We start from the raw sequence: 10,000 nt of genomic DNA on the forward strand, positions 1-10,000 counted from the left end.
TCTCTCGCGCCGAATTCTCTCGAGCTGGGAAATCGCTCATTTTTGCGTCGCCAAATATCGTACGAACGCCGTGAAACTTCCACAGGCTTTTTCAGCAGATTTGCACGTGCACTCAAAAAAGTCAAAATTTTTACACATAGACCCCATCAAACGGGAGAAATTGGCCCGGATTGCTCTCATGTGCGTTACGGGGCATCGTTTCTGTCGCGCCGAATTCCATCGAGCTGGGAAATCGCTCATTTTTGCGTCGCCAAATATCGTACGAACGCCGTGAAACTTCCACAGGCTTTTTCAGCAGATTTGCACGTGCACTCAAAAAAGTCAAAATTTGTACACATAGACCCCATCAAACGGGAGAAATTGGCCCGGATTGCTCTCATGTGCGTTACGGGGCATCGTTTCTCTCGCGCCGAATTCTCTCGAGCTGGGAAATCGCTCATTTTTGCGTCGCCAAATATCGTACGAACGCCGTGAAACTTCCACAGGCTTTTTCAGCAGATTTGCACGTGCACTCAAAAAAGTCAAAATTTTTACACATAGACCCCATCAAACGGGAGAAATTGGCCCGGATTGCTCTCATGTGCGTTACGGGGCATCGTTTCTGTCGCGCCGAATTCCATCGAGCTGGGAAATCGCTCATTTTTGCGTCGCCAAATATCGTACGAACGCCGTGAAACTTCCACAGGCTTTTCCAGCAGATTTGCACGTGCACTCAAAAAAGTCAAAATTTTTACACATAGACCCCATCAAACGGGAGAAATTGGCCGGGATTGCTCTCATGTGCGTTACGGGGCATCGTTTCTCTCGCGCCGAATTCCATCGAGCTGGGAAATCGCTCATTTTTGCGTCGCCAAATATCGTACGAACGCCGTGAAACTTCCACAGGCTTTTTCAGCAGATTTGCACGTGCACTCAAAAAAGTCAAAATTTGTACACATAGACCCCATCAAACGGGAGAAATTGGCCCGGATTGCTCTCATGTGCGTTACGGGGCATCGTTTCTCTCGCGCCGAATTCTCTCGAGCTGGGAAATCGCTCATTTTTGCGTCGCCAAATATCGTACGAACGCCGTGAAACTTCCACAGGCTTTTTCAGCAGATTTGCACGTGCACTCAAAAAAGTCAAAATTTTTACACATAGACCCCATCAAACGGGAGAAATTGGCCCGGATTGCTCTCATGTGCGTTACGGGGCATCGTTTCTGTCGCGCCGAATTCCATCGAGCTGGGAAATCGCTCATTTTTGCGTCGCCAAATATCGTACGAACGCCGTGAAACTTCCACAGGCTTTTCCAGCAGATTTGCACGTGCACTCAAAAAAGTCAAAATTTTTACACATAGACCCCATCAAACGGGAGAAATTGGCCGGGATTGCTCTCATGTGCGTTACGGGGCATCGTTTCTCTCGCTCCGAATTCCATCGAGCTGGGAAATCGCTCATTTTTGCGTCGCCAAATATCGTACGAACGCCGTGAAACTTCCACAGGCTTTTTCAGCAGATTTGCACGTGCACTCAAAAAAGTCAAAATTTTTACACATAGACCCCATCAAACGGGAGAAATTGGCCGGGATTGCTCTCATGTGCGTTACGGGGCATCGTTTCTCTCGCGCCGAATTCCATCGAGCTGGGAAATCGCTCATTTTTGCGTCGCCAAATATCGTACGAACGCCGTGAAACTTCCACAGGCTTTTCCAGCAGATTGGCACGTGCACTCAAAAAAGTCAAAATTTGTACACATAGACCCCATCAAACGGGAGAAATTGGCCGGGATTGCTCTCATGTGCGTTACGGGGCATCGTTTCTCTCGCTCCGAATTCCATCGAGCTGGGAAATCGCTCATTTTTGCGTCGCCAAATATCGTACGAACGCCGTGAAACTTCCACAGGCTTTTCCAGCAGATTTGCACCTGCACTCAAAAAAGTCAAAATTTTTACACATAGACCCCATCAAACGGGAGAAATTGGCCCGGATTGCTCTCATGTGCGTTACGGGGCATCGTTTCTCTCGCGCCGAATTCTCTCGAGCTGGGAAATCGCTCATTTTTGCGTCGCCAAATATCGTACGAACGCCGTGAAACTTCCACAGGCTTTTTCAGCAGATTTGCACCTGCACTCAAAAAAGTCAAAATTTTTACACATAGACCCCATCAAACGGGAGAAATTGGCCCGGATTGCTCTCATGTGCGTTACGGGGCATCGTTTCTCTCGCGCCGAATTCCATCGAGCTGGGAAATCGCTCATTTTTGCGTCGCCAAATATCGTACGAACGCCGTGAAACTTCCACAGGCTTTTTCAGCAGATTTGCACGTGCACTCAAAAAAGTCAAAATTTGTACACATAGACCCCATCAAACGGGAGAAATTGGCCCGGATTGCTCTCATGTGCGTTACGGGGCATCGTTTCTCTCGCGCCGAATTCTCTCGAGCTGGGAAATCGCTCATTTTTGCGTCGCCAAATATCGTACGAACGCCGTGAAACTTCCACAGGCTTTTTCAGCAGATTTGCACCTGCACTCAAAAAAGTCAAAATTTTTACACATAGACCCCATCAAACGGGAGAAATTGGCCCGGATTGCTCTCATGTGCGTTACGGGGCATCGTTTCTGTCGCGCCGAATTCCATCGAGCTGGGAAATCGCTCATTTTTGCGTCGCCAAATATCGTACGAACGCCGTGAAACTTCCACAGGCTTTTCCAGCAGATTTGCACGTGCACTCAAAAAAGTCAAAATTTTTACACATAGACCCCATCAAACGGGAGAAATTGGCCCGGATTGCTCTCATGTGCGTTACGGGGCATCGTTTCTCTCGCGCCGAATTCTCTCGAGCTGGGAAATCGCTCATTTTTGCGTCGCCAAATATCGTACGAACGCCGTGAAACTTCCACAGGCTTTTTCAGCAGATTTGCACGTGCACTCAAAAAAGTCAAAATTTTTACACATAGACCCCATCAAACGGGAGAAATTGGCCGGGATTGCTCTCATGTGCGTTACGGGGCATCGTTTCTCTCGCTCCGAATTCCATCGAGCTGGGAAATCGCTCATTTTTGCGTCGCCAAATATCGTACGAACGCCGTGAAACTTCCACAGGCTTTTTCAGCAGATTTGCACGTGCACTCAAAAAAGTCAAAATTTTTACACATAGACCCCATCAAACGGGAGAAATTGGCCGGGATTGCTCTCATGTGCGTTACGGGGCATCGTTTCTCTCGCGCCGAATTCCATCGAGCTGGGAAATCGCTCATTTTTGCGTCGCCAAATATCGTACGAACGCCGTGAAACTTCCACAGGCTTTTCCAGCAGATTGGCACGTGCACTCAAAAAAGTCAAAATTTGTACACATAGACCCCATCAAACGGGAGAAATTGGCCGGGATTGCTCTCATGTGCGTTACGGGGCATCGTTTCTCTCGCTCCGAATTCCATCGAGCTGGGAAATCGCTCATTTTTGCGTCGCCAAATATCGTACGAACGCCGTGAAACTTCCACAGGCTTTTCCAGCAGATTTGCACCTGCACTCAAAAAAGTCAAAATTTTTACACATAGACCCCATCAAACGGGAGAAATTGGCCCGGATTGCTCTCATGTGCGTTACGGGGCATCGTTTCTCTCGCGCCGAATTCTCTCGAGCTGGGAAATCGCTCATTTTTGCGTCGCCAAATATCGTACGAACGCCGTGAAACTTCCACAGGCTTTTTCAGCAGATTTGCACCTGCACTCAAAAAAGTCAAAATTTTTACACATAGACCCCATCAAACGGGAGAAATTGGCCCGGATTGCTCTCATGTGCGTTACGGGGCATCGTTTCTCTCGCGCCGAATTCCATCGAGCTGGGAAATCGCTCATTTTTGCGTCGCCAAATATCGTACGAACGCCGTGAAACTTCCACAGGCTTTTTCAGCAGATTTGCACGTGCACTCAAAAAAGTCAAAATTTTTACACATAGACCCCATCAAACGGGAGAAATTGGCCCGGATTGCTCTCATGTGCGTTACGGGGCATCGTTTCTCTCGCGCCGAATTCTCTCGAGCTGGGAAATCGCTCATTTTTGCGTCGCCAAATATCGTACGAACGCCGTGAAACTTCCACAGGCTTTTTCAGCAGATTTGCACGTGCACTCAAAAAAGTCAAAATTTGTACACATAGACCCCATCAAACGGGAGAAATTGGCCGGGATTGCTCTCATGTGCGTTACGGGGCATCGTTTCTCTCGCTCCGAATTCCATCGAGCTGGGAAATCGCTCATTTTTGCGTCGCCAAATATCGTACGAACGCCGTGAAACTTCCACAGGCTTTTTCAGCAGATTTGCACGTGCACTCAAAAAAGTCAAAATTTTTACACATAGACCCCATCAAACGGGAGAAATTGGCCGGGATTGCTCTCATGTGCGTTACGGGGCATCGTTTCTCTCGCGCCGAATTCCATCGAGCTGGGAAATCGCTCATTTTTGCGTCGCCAAATATCGTACGAACGCCGTGAAACTTCCACAGGCTTTTCCAGCAGATTTGCACGTGCACTCAAAAAAGTCAAAATTTTTACACATAGACCCCATCAAACGGGAGAAATTGGCCCGGATTGCTCTCATGTGCGTTACGGGGCATCGTTTCTCTCGCGCCGAATTCTCTCGAGCTGGGAAATCGCTCATTTTTGCGTCGCCAAATATCGTACGAACGCCGTGAAACTTCCACAGGCTTTTTCAGCAGATTTGCACCTGCACTCCAAAAAGTCAAAATTTTTACACATAGACCCCATCAAACGGGAGAAATTGGCCCGGATTGCTCTCATGTGCGTTACGGGGCATCGTTTCTCTCGCTCCGAATTCCATCGAGCTTGGAAATCGCTCATTTTTGCGTCGCCAAATATCGTACGAACGCCGTGAAACTTCCACAGGCTTTTCCAGCAGATTTGCACCTGCACTCAAAAAAGTCAAAATTTTTACACATAGACCCCATCAAACGGGAGAAATTGGCCCGGATTGCTCTCATGTGCGTTACGGGGCATCGTTTCTGTCGCGCCGAATTCCATCGAGCTGGGAAATCGCTCATTTTTGCGTCGCCAAATATCGTACGAACGCCGTGAAACTTCCACAGGCTTTTCCAGCAGATTGGCACGTGCACTCAAAAAAGTCAAAATTTGTACACATAGACCCCATCAAACGGGAGAAATTGGCCGGGATTGCTCTCATGTGCGTTACGGGGCATCGTTTCTCTCGCTCCGAATTCCATCGAGCTGGGAAATCGCTCATTTTTGCGTCGCCAAATATCGTACGAACGCCGTGAAACTTCCACAGGCTTTTTCAGCAGATTTGCACGTGCACTCAAAAAAGTCAAAATTTGTACACATAGACCCCATCAAACGGGAGAAATTGGCCCGGATTGCTCTCATGTGCGTTACGGGGCATCGTTTCTCTCGCGCCGAATTCCATCGAGCTGGGAAATCGCTCATTTTTGCGTCGCCAAATATCGTACGAACGCCGTGAAACTTCCACAGGCTTTTCCAGCAGATTTGCACCTGCACTCAAAAAAGTCAAAATTTTTACACATAGACCCCATCAAACGGGAGAAATTGGCCCGGATTGCTCTCATGTGCGTTACGGGGCATCGTTTCTCTCGCGCCGAATTCTCTCGAGCTGGGAAATCGCTCATTTTTGCGTCGCCAAATATCGTACGAACGCCGTGAAACTTCCACAGGCTTTTTCAGCAGATTTGCACCTGCACTCAAAAAAGTCAAAATTTTTACACATAGACCCCATCAAACGGGAGAAATTGGCCCGGATTGCTCTCATGTGCGTTACGGGGCATCGTTTCTCTCGCGCCGAATTCCATCGAGCTGGGAAATCGCTCATTTTTGCGTCGCCAAATATCGTACGAACGCCGTGAAACTTCCACAGGCTTTTTCAGCAGATTTGCACGTGCACTCAAAAAAGTCAAAATTTTTACACATAGACCCCATCAAACGGGAGAAATTGGCCGGGATTGCTCTCATGTGCGTTACGGGGCATCGTTTCTCTCGCTCCGAATTCCATCGAGCTGGGAAATCGCTCATTTTTGCGTCGCCAAATATCGTACGAACGCCGTGAAACTTCCACAGGCTTTTTCAGCAGATTTGCACGTGCACTCAAAAAAGTCAAAATTTTTACACATAGACCCCATCAAACGGGAGAAATTGGCCGGGATTGCTCTCATGTGCGTTACGGGGCATCGTTTCTCTCGCGCCGAATTCCATCGAGCTGGGAAATCGCTCATTTTTGCGTCGCCAAATATCGTACGAACGCCGTGAAACTTCCACAGGCTTTTCCAGCAGATTGGCACGTGCACTCAAAAAAGTCAAAATTTGTACACATAGACCCCATCAAACGGGAGAAATTGGCCGGGATTGCTCTCATGTGCGTTACGGGGCATCGTTTCTCTCGCTCCGAATTCCATCGAGCTGGGAAATCGCTCATTTTTGCGTCGCCAAATATCGTACGAACGCCGTGAAACTTCCACAGGCTTTTCCAGCAGATTTGCACCTGCACTCAAAAAAGTCAAAATTTTTACACATAGACCCCATCAAACGGGAGAAATTGGCCCGGATTGCTCTCATGTGCGTTACGGGGCATCGTTTCTCTCGCGCCGAATTCTCTCGAGCTGGGAAATCGCTCATTTTTGCGTCGCCAAATATCGTACGAACGCCGTGAAACTTCCACAGGCTTTTTCAGCAGATTTGCACCTGCACTCAAAAAAGTCAAAATTTTTACACATAGACCCCATCAAACGGGAGAAATTGGCCCGGATTGCTCTCATGTGCGTTACGGGGCATCGTTTCTCTCGCGCCGAATTCCATCGAGCTGGGAAATCGCTCATTTTTGCGTCGCCAAATATCGTACGAACGCCGTGAAACTTCCACAGGCTTTTTCAGCAGATTTGCACGTGCACTCAAAAAAGTCAAAATTTTTACACATAGACCCCATCAAACGGGAGAAATTGGCCCGGATTGCTCTCATGTGCGTTACGGGGCATCGTTTCTCTCGCGCCGAATTCTCTCGAGCTGGGAAATCGCTCATTTTTGCGTCGCCAAATATCGTACGAACGCCGTGAAACTTCCACAGGCTTTTTCAGCAGATTTGCACGTGCACTCAAAAAAGTCAAAATTTGTACACATAGACCCCATCAAACGGGAGAAATTGGCCGGGATTGCTCTCATGTGCGTTACGGGGCATCGTTTCTCTCGCTCCGAATTCCATCGAGCTGGGAAATCGCTCATTTTTGCGTCGCCAAATATCGTACGAACGCCGTGAAACTTCCACAGGCTTTTTCAGCAGATTTGCACGTGCACTCAAAAAAGTCAAAATTTTTACACATAGACCCCATCAAACGGGAGAAATTGGCCGGGATTGCTCTCATGTGCGTTACGGGGCATCGTTTCTCTCGCGCCGAATTCCATCGAGCTGGGAAATCGCTCATTTTTGCGTCGCCAAATATCGTACGAACGCCGTGAAACTTCCACAGGCTTTTTCAGCAGATTTGCACCTGCACTCAAAAAAGTCAAAATTTTTACACATAGACCCCATCAAACGGGAGAAATTGGCCCGGATTGCTCTCATGTGCGTTACGGGGCATCGTTTCTCTCGCGCCGAATTCCATCGAGCTGGGAAATCGCTCATTTTTGCGTCGCCAAATATCGTACGAACGCCGTGAAACTTCCACAGGCTTTTTCAGCAGATTTGCACGTGCACTCAAAAAAGTCAAAATTTTTACACATAGACCCCATCAAACGGGAGAAATTGGCCGGGATTGCTCTCATGTGCGTTACGGGGCATCGTTTCTCTCGCTCCGAATTCCATCGAGCTGGGAAATCGCTCATTTTTGCGTCGCCAAATATCGTACGAACGCCGTGAAACTTCCACAGGCTTTTTCAGCAGATTTGCACGTGCACTCAAAAAAGTCAAAATTTTTACACATAGACCCCATCAAACGGGAGAAATTGGCCGGGATTGCTCTCATGTGCGTTACGGGGCATCGTTTCTCTCGCGCCGAATTCCATCGAGCTGGGAAATCGCTCATTTTTGCGTCGCCAAATATCGTACGAACGCCGTGAAACTTCCACAGGCTTTTCCAGCAGATTGGCACGTGCACTCAAAAAAGTCAAAATTTGTACACATAGACCCCATCAAACGGGAGAAATTGGCCGGGATTGCTCTCATGTGCGTTACGGGGCATCGTTTCTCTCGCTCCGAATTCCATCGAGCTGGGAAATCGCTCATTTTTGCGTCGCCAAATATCGTACGAACGCCGTGAAACTTCCACAGGCTTTTCCAGCAGATTTGCACCTGCACTCAAAAAAGTCAAAATTTTTACACATAGACCCCATCAAACGGGAGAAATTGGCCCGGATTGCTCTCATGTGCGTTACGGGGCATCGTTTCTCTCGCGCCGAATTCTCTCGAGCTGGGAAATCGCTCATTTATGCGTCGCCAAATATCGTACGAACGCCGTGAAACTTCCACAGGCTTTTTCAGCAGATTTGCACCTGCACTCAAAAAAGTCAAAATTTTTACACATAGACCCCATCAAACGGGAGAAATTGGCCCGGATTGCTCTCATGTGCGTTACGGGGCATCGTTTCTCTCGCGCCGAATTCCATCGAGCTGGGAAATCGCTCATTTTTGCGTCGCCAAATATCGTACGAACGCCGTGAAACTTCCACAGGCTTTTTCAGCAGATTTGCACGTGCACTCAAAAAAGTCAAAATTTTTACACATAGACCCCATCAAACGGGAGAAATTGGCCCGGATTGCTCTCATGTGCGTTACGGGGCATCGTTTCTCTCGCGCCGAATTCTCTCGAGCTGGGAAATCGCTCATTTTTGCGTCGCCAAATATCGTACGAACGCCGTGAAACTTCCACAGGCTTTTTCAGCAGATTTGCACGTGCACTCAAAAAAGTCAAAATTTGTACACATAGACCCCATCAAACGGGAGAAATTGGCCGGGATTGCTCTCATGTGCGTTACGGGGCATCGTTTCTCTCGCTCCGAATTCCATCGAGCTGGGAAATCGCTCATTTTTGCGTCGCCAAATATCGTACGAACGCCGTGAAACTTCCACAGGCTTTTTCAGCAGATTTGCACGTGCACTCAAAAAAGTCAAAATTTTTACACATAGACCCCATCAAACGGGAGAAATTGGCCGGGATTGCTCTCATGTGCGTTACGGGGCATCGTTTCTCTCGCGCCGAATTCCATCGAGCTGGGAAATCGCTCATTTTTGCGTCGCCAAATATCGTACGAACGCCGTGAAACTTCCACAGGCTTTTCCAGCAGATTTGCACGTGCACTCAAAAAAGTCAAAATTTTTACACATAGACCCCATCAAACGGGAGAAATTGGCCCGGATTGCTCTCATGTGCGTTACGGGGCATCGTTTCTCTCGCGCCGAATTCTCTCGAGCTGGGAAATCGCTCATTTTTGCGTCGCCAAATATCGTACGAACGCCGTGAAACTTCCACAGGCTTTTTCAGCAGATTTGCACCTGCACTCCAAAAAGTCAAAATTTTTACACATAGACCCCATCAAACGGGAGAAATTGGCCCGGATTGCTCTCATGTGCGTTACGGGGCATCGTTTCTCTCGCTCCGAATTCCATCGAGCTTGGAAATCGCTCATTTTTGCGTCGCCAAATATCGTACGAACGCCGTGAAACTTCCACAGGCTTTTCCAGCAGATTTGCACCTGCACTCAAAAAAGTCAAAATTTTTACACATAGACCCCATCAAACGGGAGAAATTGGCCCGGATTGCTCTCATGTGCGTTACGGGGCATCGTTTCTGTCGCGCCGAATTCCATCGAGCTGGGAAATCGCTCATTTTTGCGTCGCCAAATATCGTACGAACGCCGTGAAACTTCCACAGGCTTTTCCAGCAGATTGGCACGTGCACTCAAAAAAGTCAAAATTTGTACACATAGACCCCATCAAACGGGAGAAATTGGCCGGGATTGCTCTCATGTGCGTTACGGGGCATCGTT

This window comes from Lampetra fluviatilis, unplaced genomic scaffold, assembly GCF_964198595.1.
Source record: "Lampetra fluviatilis unplaced genomic scaffold, kcLamFluv1.1 SCAFFOLD_754, whole genome shotgun sequence".
In the NCBI taxonomy this organism is placed as follows: Eukaryota; Metazoa; Chordata; class Hyperoartia; order Petromyzontiformes; family Petromyzontidae; genus Lampetra; species Lampetra fluviatilis.